The following is a 19,727-nucleotide window of genomic DNA, read 5'->3' as shown; positions in this document are numbered from 1 at the left end:
AATTAGAAATAATAGGAAGTTTATCAAACATATTCAATAATAATTTTGTAAACCACTAGACTATAATTTATAAATATATGCTACTAAAAGGAAAAGCTTAATAAAATTGGCAATATAGTACTTCAGAAAATGTCATACTGACAATTAAGTCAATATTTAAGAATTCTACAAAATTCAAAGAACAATTAATAAAATTCATTTTACATTTTCAAATATCACCTTTAAAATCAATTCTGCAGCCTAATTATTTTGCTAGTGAGATTTTTTCCAAAATAGTCACTCCACATACATTTGCAAAGTTTCCAATGCAAATATCACCTTTTTAAGTACCAAAAAAATAAGTACCAAAATAAGGTGAGAAAGAAAAAATATTATATATCATCCTCAATTTGGAACACCTTTAAAAATTCTGGGTAAATACAAAGGAATTGAATTAAAGCATGTAATAAAAAACCAGCTATGCAAGAGTAACATACTACTAGCAAATCAATTGATCAAAAAGGAAAACCAAATCATAAGATTAAAAACATATATGTATATATTAATATATTTCAAGATTTCTAGCACATCCACAGATGTATCTGACAATGTAATTTAGTTCATAAAGAATAGGGTAACCTTTTAATCAGAAAAAGTGTAAGAATTACACAGTCAACGCAATATTTAAATGACAATAATGCAAGTCATTCTAATAATCAGGAAGAAAAAAGTATTATTCACAGTCATCTAATGTTGAACTGAAAGCTATAGTCAAGGCAATAAGTACTGAACTCAAAATTTAAAATCATGAGATACTAAAAATAAAAAGATAAAAGTACCTAAAATTTTTATTGACAAATCATATGTTTTCCTATGCAAAACCACAAAAGAACCAAGTGAAGAATAACCACAATGGATAAAAACCTAAATGAAGTGTCAGGATACAAAAACTGCACAAATAATATTATTTTTCTGATTTTGTAAGAACAATTCAAATGTAATAAATAATTTCATCTAACAACTATGGGCTAGGCTCTGTTTTAAGCACCTTATCCATAGAAATTCAGTTAATCTTCAAGGCAACCCAGTCAGCTAGGTATGCCTTATAAGTTCTTGAAGATGAGAAAGGAAAGGCAAAGAACTTGACCAAAGTCATCCAGAGAACAAGTGGCAGCCAGTTGCAGAGTTACTGGGAAACAGGAGGTGAATGCACATTTTATATCATAATCAATCTAATTTTTAAGTTCTCACAATAGGATGTGTTTTTTATACTGAAAATATTCACCAATTTATACAAAGGGTTAACTGGTTATGCTAAGTTTGGAGAATAATATTTATTTTATTCCTAATTGCATTTATGTTTGTAGAATATATCTATTCATTATGAACATGATATATATGTAAATTTACATAAATGTAATTTTTCTTGGGTCATGAACTCAGATATAGAACAACCAGTATGTTAGACACCTCCCTTGTATTCAACAACACGAAAGAACTTTACATCCATTTTGTTGATATTGGGACTGTCATGAACTTAAGCAGGAAGTTTCAAGGGTGAAACTCATTCCCTACCAAGTGCTTATACATAAGAATAAAAATGATTTAGCTGCTTCTACCTCAAAACTGAGGAAATAAACTATGAATTAAGATAATTTCCAAAATAAAATTGAATCAGTTTACCAAAGTATGAAATGTATGAGGGTATTGAACTTGATAACATTTAAAATATAGATAATTATAGATCTGTTGAATCCCATCAAATAGGATTTTATAATTTTCCTATAAGAAAAAATATCTACAAAATTATCTGGCAGGAGAACTTTGTAAATTTCTACATATAATCCTTCCTACAAAATGCTTGCCAAATATATTTACTGGTAGTAGATAAGTTAACTTTTAATCATTTTATATTTTGTCACATATCAGAAGAAAGTGATAAATAGTTCACAAGATTAAATGCATTGTATTACATTTCAGGGTAATAATTAAAAATAAAGTAAAAATCTAGTGATTCCAATGTTTCTTATGAAAAGAACTGAAGCATAAATAAAGACTAGTAATTCAGTTTTCTTCTTCAGTACTCAGAAAGTTGTATTAACTACTGATAAACAAGTAGGGGGAAATTATAAGTAGTCCCACTCCCCATTAGGATAGAATGCTTGGAATTTCATGTGGACTATTATCCCAGTAAAATTCCTGAAGATCTGAAATATGAGTGTGATTGAGGGGGGGTTAATAAAACATACTTTAAATACAATTTTACAATATGTTAATTCCATATGATCTTTTTGCTTATACTTGTTCCAGACTTCCATGAACATACATCCAGACTCGTGATTTTCATTTAATATGAATATCATCTAAACTCAGGAAGTAACATGTCTTTTTATTTATTCACACTACTACCTTTAGTGCTAGGAGCTCCCCTCCAGGCTGCCTGCCCTCAACCTCAACCCTGACCTGCAGGAACCACACTGTGCAGTTAAAAGAAATAATTCACTCTGAACTCTGACTGATACTTCCCTTAAACAAAATCAAGAAACTGCACCGCCAGGTTTTTATTTTTTAATGGTACTTGGAAAACTCTGGGAAAATTGCTTTATGATATTTCCATGTGATAAGAGGGAATTTATATCCTAAAATTGTTTTTGCATACTAAGGAACCTAATTTATGAGTTTAATAATTATATCACCTGTGGAAGTGTATTTATTCCAATGTAATGATCATAAGTTTATTTCATATATAATAATAGTATAAGTACCAAGTGCTTTCATAAAACCAGAAGGAATTTATATCCTAAAATTATATTATATAAGAGGGAATTTATATCCTAAAATTGTTTTTGCATACTAAGGAACCTAATTTATAAGTTTAGTAATTATATCACCTGTGGAAGTATATTTATTCCAATGTAATGATCATAAGTTTATTTCATATATAATAATAGTATAAGTGCTTTCATAAAACCAGAAGATCCCTTTTTAATAATAAAAAATGTTCTTATTTTTAAAAGATGAAGAAAATGAAGTTCAAGGAAAGAGAAATGAGGCAGCTAAGATTTTAGCTTAGAAGCAGTTCTATGACCAGACACAAAGTCTCAGGCTTCAGTTCTTGCTTTTTCCATGGGATCATTTTTAAAACACATTGTGGAACCTCTGATACATGCCAGGCATTAATGGGGCACTGGCATGTATCAGATAAAGAGCAATGGCACATTGCAATGGCAATAAACATGACAGATAAAGAGCCTGGCTTCACAAAGCTTAATTCTAATGACCTTGGTTCATGAAAATATTGAATATACTTTTTCATCAGTATAATTAATATGAATGATAATTTAACCAAGATACCAAGATTTCAGAATGCTGTTGTAGGATAAGCCAAGTCTGGCTTCGAATGATTCTCCTTTCTTTAACCCACATTTGGCCCACAAAATGTTTAGCTAAACATTGGAATGTCTTTGACCTGCAGATGAATATTTTGTGCAAAGATAAAACTTTTAAAAATTGAAAGAAACAAATATTTTTCCACTGAATGCTTTAAAAGGAATCTTATATTTGCTTACTGATTTGAATCTGTGTCAACTTCCAGGCTCAGTGTGAAGCTTAAAAACATGCTGTAGAGATTAAAAGTTCACATGTGCAAATGAGTAAATAGATTCCACATGGAAGAGCAAAATGAAGACCTTGAGATCCATTCTGCAAATCATTTCTTAACTACTGTTCCGCATTTGGCAGAGTTTGGTATCTTACTTATAGTAGGCATTTGCAAAATAGAATGGGAGGGTTTAAAATTAAAAGATTGAATTTCTGTACTACTAGAACATATTTATCTCTCCATTTTTATAACTCCTGCCAAATAAGATATAACTACATTGTTCTTTAGTTGCATTATACTCATGACTTCGGAAATATTACTTTCGAATGATTTTCACATGAGGCAATTGGGATGTTTTCTGTGTTAAAAAATATCAGCTGAAGTCTTGGAGACTAAAAGCCCAAAATAATACACTAAACATAAGACTAGATTGCCAAGTCCTGTCTAAAATTACAATTTTGTCTATAATTATAACAATTAAGAGAAAGACGTAGAATGTTTACTAAGTGTAATGTGATTATTGGTTAGATCTCTTGTGACAAATGATTCAAAGTTTGTGAATTTTGATACTGTCTTAATATACTTAGGTATTACCCCCATTTTAGCAGTTAACTTCCAGGTTCCCTATAAACTCTATGAGTATGACATTCAGCATACTGAATTAGTGGGAACTTTTTTTTTTTTTTTTGGCGGTGCTGGGGATTGAACCCAGGGTCTTGTGCTTGACAGGCAAGCATCTACCAACTGAGTTATCTCCCCAGCCCTAGCATACTGAATTAGTGACTGGATTTTGCCACAAAGAGTCAGTTTGTAGATAAGACCAATCAGGGAAGGCCTGTTGTTCCCTTCATCTGAAAGAGGAAATAAACTCAGCACCTGACCCATGGTCACATACTGGTGATATACAGAACTAAATCTGGTGAAAGGTCTGTAACTCTCCAAATTAATTAAGAATCTCTTCTGTGTCATAGTTAAATTAGAAAGTGTTTCAATCTTTTAGTCTCATATACTTGGGACATAAAAGCATTTTTGGCAGATGTCATAAAAATAGAAACATACATATAATAATTGTTAAATGTTACTATATATATATATATATATGTATTTCACCTCATGTGACATTCATTAGAAATGTTCAAACTTGAAATTTGTGTATTCTGCTTCTAATGACCAAATCCATTTTATAAAGACACTATCTGTATCTTTTCAAAATTATGACATTAACAAACAATAATTAATCATAACACCAAGATTTGTAATTATTGTCTTTGGTCACATTTATCCTACTTGGTTGGAAAAAATTTTGTCCAGTAGACGAGATACGCTGCAGGTTTTTGTCAAGTACCTACTACACCTAGAATTAAATTTAATCCATTCTAAAGAAACAGAGTATATTGTCTTATGCTCTTATTTCTAATAACTGTAATTATATAAATCTCAGTTGTGAGATTTGGGTTTTTCAAAAATATTTAATATCAATGTGCCCCTCTCTCATTCTATTTTTAACTTTAAAATGTCATTCTGATTTATTTCCATGAAATGTCAAACATGGTATTTTCATAGTGTTTGTGTGTGTGTGTGTGTGTGTGTGTGTGTGTGTGTATAATACTGGGCATTAAACCCAGGGATGCTCTACCACTGAGGTCTTCTCCAGCACTTTTTTATTTTTTATTTTATTTTGAGACAGGGTCTCACTAAGTTGCACAGACTGGCCTCAAACTTGTGAGCCTCCTACCTCGAATTCCCCAAGTCACTGGGATTACAGCATGTGCCAACAGTGCCCAACATCTCTTCATAGTTTTATCTTACTCATTGCTGGGAATTCAGGGGTCAAATAAAACACAAATTATAGAAATATTATTTTACTCTCATTCATTTCAAACAAGGCATTATCAAGAAATCAAATACTCCTGATATAAACAAGCCACTTTAATGCTGAATATATTTCCATAAACCTACCAGTTTATATTTTAAATAGTCTTATAAGCTTTCTTATAATGTATTTGCTATTCTAGAGTTAAAAGAAAGGAAAAAGAAGAAAAAACTAATGTGAAAAGGAAAACTCTAATAATGATGATAAAAGAAATTGCCACATGCCCAGTGTGAGGCATTGAAGAGTTTAAATGGGGGGCATGACTTGATTTACCTCCTTATGACATCTTACTGGCTGCTCAGTGGAGAACAGATGGAAGAGTGGGAGTGGGGTGACTGTAGAGAGGGAGAAAAGTTAAAAGGCTGCAGCTGTGGTCCAGGCATAACATACTGGTACATTCAATTAGAATGCAGCAGTAGAAAGAGAGAGAAGTTGAAGCAACCCAGATGTCTGAAGAATGAACTGTGGAAAAGAAAATAAAGGACAACTTACTTTGGTGAGTTTTCTAACTGGCTTTTCATCCTTTTAAATGTAATTATTCTGCAGGTTGCTGTGCCTAATATTTTCTTCCTTCTCTCACCATTTTGCTTTGAATCTACCAACATTCTATTTCTTAAGTACTGATGACCAACACATCAATATCTCTAATCCAGGAAAGACATCCAGTGCCGTATTCTGACTGCTAGGCCCACTATTCAAAGACCTACTTGGCACCTTCACTTGGTCGCCACATGTAGACTTCAAAAAACACAGCTAAGTATTTACTTTTCCTCCCAAACTCTTTACTTTTCCTCCCAAACCTCCTTTTTATTCCTATTGTTGAATAGCTTCAGCATCCTCCCGTTAACTTAAAACAGATGCCTGGGTATTAACCTATACTAATTTGCATTTTCCACTTTGACCAAATTTTACATTGACCCAGACTTGTCAATATTATTTTGTTCATATCTACATCAACTCCTCTCCTCTCCATCTCTGCTGTCTGGCTTTATTTCATGTCTCATTGTGCCTCTTATTCTGCAATTCCCATTCACGCTCTGCATTGCTGCCAAAGTCTGTTTCTAAAATGTACAGTTCAGTTGCTCTTCTGTTGAAATTCCTTTAAAAGATCCCGACTGCCTAAAGGAAAGAGTCCATGGTCTGGAGCATGGCTGTCTATGGTGTCCAATTTCTGACCTGTCCTTGCACCTTATCTTCACTTATCTCCTATCACACCCTATTTATAGGCTCCAGTCATCGCATGTACCAGACACCTCCCCTTATGTCTTTTTTCTCTCCTCTCAAAAGCTCCATCTCAGAAATATGTCCCCCTCCCGGTCCATGAAAAATTCTATCCCTGTCCATCCAGATTCTGTTGGAGTTTCCCCAATAAAGAAACCTTTGCCACACTAGCAGGAGGTATTCTTCCTAGTAATTTTACTAGGAAGTTCTCACACAACTTCATCACTGGAGAACTCAACAACTATATGCCTCTAACCTCAGCATGCTGCTCTTTTCTTGATAATTTCACAACATGGTTAGAGATTTAATACATTATTGATGGTATTCTAGAATGAATAAAGGAAAACCATGAATTAATGAATAAATGATTTATCTCAAAGTCCTATTAAGAACACATATACAACTAAGTAAAAATCTTCATCCCAATCAATAAATGTGCTAAGGAACTGAACAGATGCTTCACAGAAGAAGAAGTACAATTGATCAATAAACATATGAAAAAATGTTCAATATCTTCATCTGTTAGAGAAATGCACATCTAAACTACTCTAAGATTTCATCTCACTCCAGTTAGAATGGCAATTATCAAGAATACAAACAATAATAAATGTTGGCAAGGATGTGGGGAAAAAGGTCTACTCATATTTTGCTGGTGGGAATGCAAATCGGTGCAACCATTATGGAAAGCAGTATGGAGAGTTCTCAGAAAACTCAGAATGGAACTACCATTTGACCCAGCTATTTCACTCTTCAGTTTATACCCAAAGGACTTAAAATCAGCATATTACAGTGATGCAGTCACATCAATGTTTATAGCAACTCAACTCACAATAGCTAACTTATGGAACCACACCTAGGTGCCCTTCAACAGATGAATGGAAAAAGAAAATGTGATATATATATGTATATACATATATATGATATATATATCCTATATCACATTATATATATAATGAAATATTACTGAGTCTTAAAGAATGAAATTATGGCATTTGCTGGTAAATGGATGAATCTGGAGAATATTATACCAAGTGAAATGAGCCAATACCAAAAAAACAAAGACTTAATGTTTTCTCTGCTATGCCAATGCTAATTCACAATAAAGTGGGGGAGGGCTAGGGAAGAATAAAGTTACATTAGATTAGGTAGAGGGGAGTGAAGAGAGGGGAGTGAGTATAGGAGTAGGAAAGATAATAGAATGAAACAGACATTATTACCCTATGTACATATATAACTATATGACTTGTGGAATTCTACATCATGTATAACCAGAAGAATGAGAAATTATATTCCATCTATATATGATATATCAAAATGCATTCTACTGTCATGCATAACTAATTAGAACAAATAAAAAATAGATAAAATTTAAAAAATCATCATCCCATTTTAAAGTAGAACCCACTAAAAATAGCACACCTATGTTTATACACACAGTCTGATATAAGAAGAACAAAGTGTCAACATAGGACAAATCTGTTAGGTCAACTACTGACAGACATAAGCCATTTTATGAACTTTGGCTAGAGGTAAACTTGAGAAAACAATTCCAAGTTAAACTCTAAACTTCAGAATTTAGAGAGAAGGAAAGCAACCAAAATTAATTGCAAATTCAGCTTAAATTCAGTTAGCAGTATTTCTTGATGTGACTTACAGATCTCTTACATCTCATCACCAAAACTCATCATCAGCAAAACATGTGAATTGCTTAATGTCTTCAGCAAATAGTAATTTTTAAAAACATATGTAATGTTATTCACGTGGCTGCATTAGAACTACACTTATCCAGTGAATACAGATGAAAATGATTTGCTCTGGAAACCAAGATTGTTTTATTATTTTTCCATTTTTACCTAGAAAAATAATTCTTATACTCGTGCATGTCTCAGACCATAAGATATGCCAAGAAGTATCTAAATCAGAAAGCCATCACACTCCAGCTGTGTGATTCAGATTTGATGATCTTACTGTTTATTTTGATATTGTCATAATAATTACCTTTAGGTCTTGATTTTAGTTTTTAAAAGGCAAGGCAGTATTGACTCATGTTCTTGTGAGATTCAAGCAATACACATGGATTAAAATAAAAATATTATTCTCTTCACTTTTCGCCAGTTTTATTTCTTTTCCCAGAAGTAAGTGTTTAGTGTACATCATTGAACTATGGGACACAATTATATACATGATATTTAACACATATGTGACATAAAATGTATTACTTTGGGTGTATATCCTCTTAATAGTGGAACTTAGAGACATTGTTGAAAGAAAAATAAACTCTGAAGAAAATTGTTGAAGGCAATTTTAAAATTTAAATTTTAACTTGCAATTCACTTCTGCAAAAGGCAGCATAATTAGTGATGTTTATTCTAGGGTTATTTGTCCTTTAAATCAAACCAATCTAAATGCAGTATACCTACATATCTATAGTTATTTTCTGTTGTTCCTTTGGAAATATTGATTCAGCTTTATTTCCAAGCAATACTTCCTAAGAATAAGTATAGTGAGAGCATGTTTGTAAGGGTAAGTTTTCAATGACAGAGAAAAACTCAAGTAATAAGAGTTGCTGGTAAGTTTCAGATTTTAAAGAGAATGGGAATTTTCTTTTTCTTAGAATTTCCTTCCCCTAAGAAAGCAGTAACAAAGCATGGAGTTGGCAATGACCTTAAGCAAGACATGTAACATTTCTCAGCCTCAGTTTCCCAAAGTCTAAGTGGAATAACATTGATGATAAATATTAAAGAACTTAGCATGAATAGTTGTTCATTAAATGTGCTTTTAAATGATAATGAAATTTCCTCCTTCAAAAAATTTTGATGAGCTTAACTAAATTCTGATCATCTCAGCTCTTTAATACAAACCAATTTAATTTACAAAACAAATAAGCACTTTTAAGTGCTTATTTAAGTGCTTATTAAGTTAACAGAACAATACATCTTTCAATAAAAATAATTTGTTAAATAAGACTATACTTTAAATATATAAGTATTGGTAACAAAAAGAAATCTCTTTTGACACGATATTAAGTTCATTTTCATTTTCTGTTCACATTAGTGTATTTTTAAAAGGTAAAATAATTTACTTCAAAATAAATATTTAATCTTCATAAAGTAATACATAAAGCAGCTTATCAAAAATTCAGATTGTTCTTCATTCCTAGTAATAGTTTGTAATATGGTTGCCATTCACTCATTTATTACTTTCTGTATTTTACATTTATTGTTAGACTATAAAATGAAATACTTATAGAATATGGGTCTTCTCCTTTTGATCATTTTTCCTAATGCATCTTATATCACGGAGGGTGCCAAATAAATGTGGAATGATGAAAGAGAAATATTGGTGTTATGCCTACATTACCTCCAACAGGAAATGAAACAGGAAAGGAGATTATGGTAGGAATTTTAATGGCAAAATTTTTGCTACCACTTGGCTCTCACACTTCTTTCATTCACCATCTTAAGGGATGTATCTTCTGCACAGGTATAGGATGGGATTCAGTGGAAAAGAGGGGAGAATGAGGGTCCTGACTCTGCAAATGGGCAAGGCCACAGTCTGTCTTATATTAATAACATAGAGGTAAAAGAAAGATTTAGAAATTTAAATATCTGGGCCTTGTTATTCCCTACCTACCTAAGCCAGTTCATATCTACAGAAGGTATGGGCAGGGAGTTGATTGAAGACCAAATTATATAGTGCCTGGCACTACTGCATACCAAGGCAAACCAGAGCAGGTGCCCCGTTATTAAAATGCAATTAAATAAATGAAGGTAAGAACACTAAATGTAAAATATGAAAATTAAGGAGATAAATTCTGGACATTAATGAAAAGATCTTAAGAATAGAAAATAGTTGAGAAATCCTTTTAGAAACATGATAAATATTAAAAACATCACCTCAAACAGCAATAAAGAAGAGAGGGCAAAATAACTCACTTTAAAGAGATCAAAGAAGAGGAAATAATTATTCTGTAACTAAGGATATATTCATAATCTTTTCCATTAAAGATAGTTTTGAATGTTGTACTTTCCTCAAAAATGTCATTTACTCTACTTCATATTCTCTTTGAGATGAAAGAGAAAAAAACTTATCCTGACACATTTCTTGTGAATTATTTTTTCAAATAAAAAAGATCCAATTGAATAAATGTATTCTAAGATAACTGCTCACATAAATTACCTCACTTAATTCTCTCAACAGCCCACCTGGGTAGGAATCATTAACTTCATTTTACCATTGGATAAATGCTGGTTCAGAGGGTGAAGACTAGCCCAGAGTCTACCACAACACTTCAGAGTTGGTATTTGAATTCCCATCTGCTCACCTCAAATTTAATAATTTCTATCATATCACAGTTGCTTTAAAACCTTTAGAACAAGGATGTCAATGTACCTGCCTTCATAGTTTTAGTTAGCTTTTACTGATCAACAGAAATATCATGATTTTAGGATAGTATATAAATATAATGCTGACCACCTAGTAAACCTGGTTACATAAGTTATGAGATATTACATACTATATATGTGGCAGTGTAGGTAAAAGATTCTGCAAAGAGTTTTTCATTGTAGTGTTGTTGGTTGTTATTATTGGGATGCTCTGTTAAAGAGTGCAGTTTTGCAATTAAGTAGCAATCAGGCACTTAAAAGACAAGCTGATCTCAGACCTCTATATATAGAAGGCGGACAAAGATTGCATTTTTCATTTTGTGGTCTGGACACCTGGTACACAAACTCCAGCAAGAGAGTCAGCATAATTGAAACCATCTTTCATGTGTCTGTCATGCAAACAAAATTTAGGATTTTGAAAACTATCTTACAAAAAGAGTTAAGTACTTTTTCATATTACTATGATGCATGACAAAATTTCTATCTTTAGTTGATTTGTTCTTGTGGGCATTTCTGTAATTTTTTAAAAATCACTTTCCTCTTAATAAAATACTTTGCATTGGCAAAAGCTAATTATGTTATGCACAAGCCACAGAGATAATTATAGTTAATCTAGACAGTCTTAATCTGTATTAGTGGAAACATGTTACAGGGTGATGAGAAACTCACATACCATTATCCAATCTCAACAGCTGCTCAGTTAATCTTGCCATAATGAAATCTAAGTCATTATCTCATTGTTTCTAACCTGCCATGCTCTTCTGCATTTCTGCTGATTTAGACATATACCTATATTTTGTCATGGGGTCTATTTTAAGCCTTTGCACTATGATTAATGTGTTTCACTAAACTGAATGTGTTCCTTTTCTTACGTAATTTAAGATTGCACTCTGTACATGTTTGTAAATAAATGTAATATGTATTTCCTGAACATTGACTACATTCTCAGTATCAAAGGAACATGGGGACCTAGAGCTTTACAAAATCTGCTACCTGTTCATAAGCAACCAAATTCTGCTAAGGAGAAAATAATTTCAATTACTATATAATTATGCCTGATTTCCCATACCTTTGATTTGCTAACTTAATAAAAAGTGTCAATAAAATGTCAAGGTTTCAGATCAGCTATCTACTTATTAAATAATTATCAGTGCTGTGGGAAGCATGTTTTTATTTTGTTTTGTTTTGTTGAGCAATATGAAGACCTTACAGACTGTAACTTAGCAGTTTGTCCAGCTAGATCTCACTTATTCCAAATGTTGGTATTTCAACCTTTTTCATTGGAATTTTCCTCCATAATTGAACAAATTTCACTACTAGATTGTATTTCCTGATCCTTATTGAGCTGGAGATAGTCGCCTTAAACCTGCAGGACTAAAAATTAATTTTGCTTCGTTTTAACAATCTGAGAGAGTCAACAGTAATTTGTAAATTTCCTGTGAATAATAAGCTTGTTCGTATCTGTGAAGTGTCCAAGTTATTGCAACCATTTCTGAATGATGGCAATATTATTGTTTTTGACAAGGCACAAATCACAAAAGAGTAGCTAAAACGTTTACTGCTTCCTAGATGTATTAGGACACTTCAGACCTCCCCCTGTGAGTCGAAAGAAAGACCCTACCTTATTAAAGAAACAGAAAACACATTCTACCACAGGGTTGGAAAAGGCTAAGGAAACAAACCAAACACGCTCACACCTACACTCATTCGAATTAATAATTTTCACTGGTGACTTCATAGATCTTTTAGATGGGAAATCCTTGACAAAGTTTAATTGTTCTTATTTTAATGTGCATCTAAGATTCTTAATGGAAATGTTTTGTATGATTATAAATACTTAAAATTGTTCAAATAATGCCTATATGAAACTCACTCTATTTTACATATCAAGTCCTTACAAGATGCCTTGCAAAGATTTACCTTGTAATTACACATGCAAACATAGCTTCAGAAGTTTTTACTCATTTTCTAACTCATTTTAAAATTTAATTCCTCATGTAAATAATAAGTTATTCATACTTAGTCCTTCTTTAATACTGTCCTGCACAGGAGGAGAAATAGTGATGAGGAACACCTCAGGGGTGGAAGTTCCCCTCCAACTGCATACTATTTGAAAATCAGTGAGAGTTAAGCTTCATTTTCTCCACACACAAAAAACAAGGTATTCTACTGTGGTTTTGTGAGTTTGGACAGCAAACTTCTTTAATTAGAATTTCTGATTTTGCTCATTTCCAGCCTAATCTTCAAATCACAAATTCTAATATATGAGGCAAATTTGAAGAAGTATCAAAATCCAAGTCCAAGAAATTTGAAAAAGAATTAATGGATAATTTTAAGTAACATGGTATCATATAAAAATAACTGCAATGTGGGAAAAAAAATAAGACGCAATAGGCCCTGGGAATTGTCAGCAGAGTCAGGTCATTGAGGTATGAAAATACTGGAGTAATCTAAGAGGAGAATGGATTTTACATTCTTATTCTGTATGCTAAGAGGTGTAATAATTTGGTCCCCTAAATTACTCTGTAGGTATACAGAGTGAGCATCATGGTTAAAAAATGTAAACTCAGGCAGTTTCATGGACAGTAACAGAGAAACCTAAGCTAAAACCCATTTTTTCTGATTATTAATCAGTTCTTTTCCCCTCTTTATTGAAGGTCTCCCCACACTCTGAATACCATCAATGGAAAGGAACTAGTAAATGTAATACCAGACACTTCAAGATGTCCAGTCCCTCTCCTTTCAATACTTTTGGAATTTATATCCATTATTAAAAGGAAAGCTGCATCTTAGATCAAAGCCTTTAAAGAGCACATAAATATTACCCATTATAACCAAAATATATTTGAAGTCATATGATTACATGAAATTTTTATTATAACTAATGTGCTTTTATTTGGATTCTTGTACTACATTCTATTTCAAAGTGTTCTAAATTTAACAATTAAACATAACATATAATATGATTAATAGAATATATTTTTTTTGAAAGTTGGAATAATTTAAAGTAAATTTTCAAGGTGAAAGTTCCATCCTAAATATAATGCCATGGTATCATCTCAATGTTGTCACCTCTTTGTGGAAATGGATGAGAATCTTTTGTTAAAACATTAGCAGGGATGAGGCTATCTTCTTGAAGGACTAACATCTCTGTAGCTAATGGAAAATATTCTTAGGGCAGAACACCTGGAAACCAGGATTCAAATATTCTACATCAACACAATTTGAAGTTTTACATCTGGTCAATTATTACTGGACGGTCTAATGGGAATACAAGAGGCTCTTTTACTCCTTAAAACTTTGAATACTTCCCCTGCATTACGGAAATGGGGAAATGTGAGCCTGGAAACCTTGTTCCTAGCGTGCCTTTTATGTGGCATTCTTGAACATGCAGAGGAGACATGTGCCACTTCAGAAGCACTCCCTTTCCTTAACTGAAGTCTAGAGAATTAGAAAGACTTGTGAAGGCTGCAAACTCTGTGAGATTTATCTATCTTTCTGTGTAACTTCAAAAATATCTATGCCCTGACAATAACTCTAGAAGAGAGTGTCGAATGGGGATTTGAGCTACAATTCTGGTCAAAGGAGAATACTTCAAAGAATTTTCTAGAGATTGAGTAGGGGAAGGAGTTTAGGGGTGGTGAGGTTGTCACTCTTAGGTTATTTCTTATTCAGAAATTTTTTTTTATAATGTGATAATATATGGCTACAACAGAAGGTTATTTCCACTGTGCTTCTCTTCACTCTTAAGGCTTCCAGAGACATCACTGACAAACCCAGAAAAAGTTTTTCTTTGTATATTTTAATAACTACAAATGCCCTTTGGAAATCAAATAATTCCCAAGGATTAGTAATGGAGAGCACTCATCAGTAAAATACAAAATCTCTGGATTATTTGGTGATAAAAAAAATTGTCAGTCTTTAAAAATCTACATTTTCAAATATTTTGCCTCTCTTCACATTTCCATCCCCACAGCACCAGCTGAAGTAGCCCCCCACCACTGCCATTGCTAACTTTTTTCCACTCTCCTTGTTGTTTCTTCCTCAAGCACATGCTGCAGATTTTTAAATGAAGCTTGAACTATAAATGCGATACTTAAGGCCTGTTATGTGGTGACCCCAAAATGTATTTCAGACATCTTTATCTCTGCGCCTATCATAGAGTCTCATCTCCAGTCATTTTATAGCTTCCCATTGTTCTGTTATTTCTCCTGCTGTCCCCACCACCTCTTCTTGCTGAGGAGTTCTTCCTAAGATTCAACCCTGTTCCACAATTGCCTCTTCTAGGAAATCATTCCTCTGTAAAAAATTCTTGATCCCTCTATTATGGAACATAATAAGTCTGACTCTGCACTAACAATTACTTATGAGCAGTTCTACTCATACGAGTACCAAGAATTTTGAGGGTAGAAAGTATGTCTTAGTTATACATATACCTTTCTCAGTGCCTGGCTCGGAGCTCTGTACATACAACAGAAGTGTGTATATGAAGAAGTGATTGTGGCACTTCTGGAGGACATAATTAGATGATATTTCTTAGATTCACTTGGACCAATATGGTCTTGTGGCTGAATTGTGAGGAGAAGGTGAATGGGGTCTGTGTTTGTCTCCAGGTCAGTATCAGAATTCTGCCATGTGTTGACTTAGACTTCAAAGCTGGTGTGGGTGAGGGTGATGATGTTGGTGGAGCTGCAAGATGAAAGCAGCTGGATCCTTGCATCAATGTGGAGAAAGCTGTCTGAAGGCATACTTCATGGAACTGGGAACTTAACAAGTTCTGAACTTCTATGATGCTGCAACCTTATATAGTACATCAGGTAACGTCTTCTTACTAACAAAGCAAGTCTGCTGATTTGTCAGATCATTACAATGCAGAATTGTCGACAAATAATGGAATAATTCCATCAATGTAATTTTGCATATATATGTATTTATTTAGTTCAAGTATTCATGTGTGACCATCAAACATAATTTCCCATTTCCTTTCTATGTATTAACTATTCCAACAATGATTTAAAATTTAATAAACTAGAACAGAGTCACTAGAGAAAAGATTTTGGTATAGATAACTTTCTAAATTTTTATATCTTTCTAGTCTTTTATATTTGTCCTACTCATACTTGATTCAACAGAAATAATTTTTAGGAATTTCCTTTTAGGAAGACTTTACGAAACAATAAGTTCAATTTTCAAAAAATTAACAGTTTTGCTTCATTTTTGTACTTGTCTTTCATCTGTACATAAGTTTTAATTAAATTTCATAAAATCCTGTAAACAATTCCCATAAATGAGTTTGGGAACAAATGTAATTGATGTCAGTACTTTTACTATATTGAATTGATTATACTCAGTGTCAACTTTTCACATATTAATGCATCCACTTTTGCCTTGTTTCAATGCTCTGAATCCCAGTCAAATAAGATACTACCATTCTGTTGTGTTTAAGTTAAATAAATACTATTTTCTTAGGAAATGTATTATCTTTTTAATTGAACTTCTGTGAAAGGTAGCTTGTCAGAAGATATCAGCATGCTTTACTTTCATTTTGATGGCTATATGAGTTACTGATCCAGAGAGAATATCCTGCACTACTATTGCAGTTTAAGAGAAGATGAAACGGTTTTCTTACCTTTTTTGTGGTTTATTAAAACCAGTGTGAGCTATGCATTTCAGTCATGCGTATTTTAAAAAAAGATAAATATCCAGGTTTAACCTGTGTCCTTCAGTTTCCAATTGCCTTGAAGAACTTGCCCATTTGGCTTTCTCATCACTCCTCACAAACTTTGGAATCTAAGTTCATCTCATCTCTCTGGCACCAGTTTCTTTCCTAGATTCTCTTGTATTAGTCAGTTCTTTGTTGCTATAACAAAACACTTGAGGCATCTGACTTTATTTTAAAAAATAAAGTTTGGAGGCTGAATGACATGGCACCTGCATCATTTCAGCTCTAGTGAAGGCACTCGGTCATGACACATCATGATGGATGGCAATGATGGATAGCAGTGGTGGGAGCATGTGCAAGAGTGGGCAATCATATTGGTGTGGGATGCCAGAGAGTTGAGTCGGGCCAGAAGTAGACTTTTGCACAAGAATCACCTTAATTTCTACTGTTGACAGAATCCCCAAGGACATAGGAACATTCGACTAGGCTCCACCTCTTAAAGGTCCCATCAGTTCTCACATTGCCATATTGACAGGACTGAGACTCCAACACAAGGACCCTTGGGAGACCAGTCATATCCAAACCTTAGCACCTGTTCCTTCAGAGTTATGCATCCCTTCTAGACATTTTCAACAGTACACCAATATATTTTCTCTTGTTCAGAAAGTTTCTTTTTATACTTTTCTTTTTCATTATCAATCTCAGTTCAAATTCCAACTCCACTTCATGTTGTTCCTATGCCAGATGACTATACCTTGTCCATTACCCTTGCACCTGTACTGTGCCTGGGGCTGTCACCATTCAATATCTGTCTTTGTATGGGGCCCTCTTCCCTGTTTCAAATTGACTCTTCATCCTGTCTTGTTCCTCCTTTAGAAACAAGAAGTCAATGAACCACTGGATCAATAAACTTTATCCTTTGAACTAATTGAGACAGAAATAATCAGTTGTAGCTTTTATCAAAGTTTTCAGAAGTAGGAAAAGTCAGATTCCTTTTCCAACTGATCACTCTCTTCTCCCTCAGTAAACCCTAGTAGGAGATGAGCTCCCAGTTCTGTCCATCTTTCTTGGGTTCCTAGAATCTCTATGCTCATTCTCTCCTTGAAGAGATAAAATTAAACCTCTGGGTGTAAAATTCATATTTCCCTGGATTTAAACTTTCTGTAATAGAACTTTTACCAATTTGGTAAAATTACCTATGAACTGGAAGGTCTCTGGCTTGTATTTTGTATGTAACTGAAGTCATACTTATTCCTTAAAATCTGTCCCCCAGAGTATATCACTTCTGTTTTCCCTGCTCTTATTTATGGAATGTCACTAATTTCACTGACATGGACATCTCATCTTTTTTCCAATGCAGATTCCACCCTCATGCTGCTGCTTGGACCTCAGTTTCTCCATTTGGACATCTTTACTCCCCAAGGATTTGCTACATCTGTATGGAATCAGTCTCTGGATCTTCAGACTAGTGCTAAATCCATTGGCTACACTTTTAAATGCCTATCCATAGGCCCCAAACCTTCCCATTAAACAAGGTCAGGCAGGAGCTTTGCTCTTAAATATACTGTTTGTTCTTATACATATCATTGATTATCAATACATTCTGAATGTTCTTGCCTTGCTTTTCACTTCCATAACATTTATTTGGTAACACTTTGTATTCTGAATGAATACTTTTTACATTCTGTCTTTTTCTGAAAAGGGTTAAAGAAGCTCCATTAGTTAACCTTCTCTAATGCCACTTAAGCAACTGGAGAGCAGCTGTTATGTCAGACACTTCTCTCCAGATCCCAAAGCACCTACAGAATGGCAGAAAAGTGATTACGGATATTAGAAGTCATGGATTGCTGACAGGTAATAAGTAGCAATCCTCCTCTTAAAATAAATTAAACCAGAAGTTAATTTTCTTCTCAAAGAAGTTAATATAGACTAATAGTCATTATTTGAAAAAATTAAAATAAATGGATATAATCATTAAAAACAATAGTGACACTTTATGCAAAATGAAGTAGAATAAAATAAGACTAGAACTCCTTGACAACAGCAACCCTATCTTAGTTATCTGAGCATCCTGGTGTCTAGCAAGGGCCAAGGAAAATTAAGTGCTCTAAAACTAATGAATGCAAAACTTACTCTATTCAAACAAAATAAAGAATTAAAAAAGCATTAAATAATGTCAATCCCCTCAAATATTCCTAAAAAAAAGACACTGCTTTGAAATTTATTCACAATTAGTAATTAAAATAAGAATTCCAACAAGTACACATTCTGGTTCCTCCTAGCATATGGCACATTGCACAATTTTTAAACTCTAGAATTACTTTTATTCTTCTAATTTGAAGTATTTAAGTAACATGCTGGTAAAATAGAAAATGTAATATTCCATAGTGCATGCATATATTTATACTTATATGTGTATATGCATGTACATATGTATGTAATGTATCTTAAGCATCAGTCTTGCTTTTCTAAATTTGTTTATAACTAACAGTTTTTAATCTCCAGATAAATAATTGAATTTATGTACAAATACATAAGTGATTAAAAGATTAATAACATTGAGTAAGCATTGATCATTTCTCTACCCACAGAAAAACAGAATTCTAAATGTTGATTAAAGTGCTCTAAACCTATATGATTTGGACCATAATCCCTGTGACATTTTCCCCTATGTAATTTCTAGTGCGTAAATAGTACAAATGAATATTGATTGTAAAAACTCTTGTTAAATTGTGTTGTGATACCCTGCTTTCAAGAACATATGAAATCTAATCTTACTTATTTGCATCTGACTGACAAGTAAATATTGATTGAGAAGAAAAGAACAATGAGAAAACCAATTATCACTGGCTTTAGGACATCAAAATTTAACATGGAAAGGACTGATGTCAAAGAGTACTGTATTCAGTGTCAGGATTTAAAAGTTTTACCTTTTCTTTATTGAGAGAGGTATTTTATGGTAAATGGACTGAAATTTCTGCTCAAGGGAGGACAGTTGTCATCCTG

General features: G+C 33.1%; 2 long non-coding RNA genes across 3 annotated transcripts in view; one reads left to right on the top strand and one right to left on the bottom strand.

The window, feature by feature from the left end:
* The window catches only part of LOC124992650 (uncharacterized), a 461,214-nt gene that overhangs the window by 430,551 nt on the left and 10,936 nt on the right, over window positions 1–19,727 (bottom strand). The window lies entirely within an intron of this gene.
* LOC124992652 (uncharacterized) lies at window positions 5,832–18,885 on the top strand. The gene is made up of 3 exons (XR_007110164.1): window positions 5,832–5,949; window positions 15,673–15,876; window positions 18,082–18,885. It is a non-coding gene; the product is annotated as an uncharacterized LOC124992652 (long non-coding RNA).

This window comes from Sciurus carolinensis, chromosome 9 (assembly GCF_902686445.1).
Source record: "Sciurus carolinensis chromosome 9, mSciCar1.2, whole genome shotgun sequence".
Taxonomy (NCBI): domain Eukaryota; kingdom Metazoa; phylum Chordata; class Mammalia; order Rodentia; family Sciuridae; genus Sciurus; species Sciurus carolinensis.
Note: the sequence above shows the minus strand (reverse complement) of the source record. Positions and strands in the feature narration are given on the sequence as shown.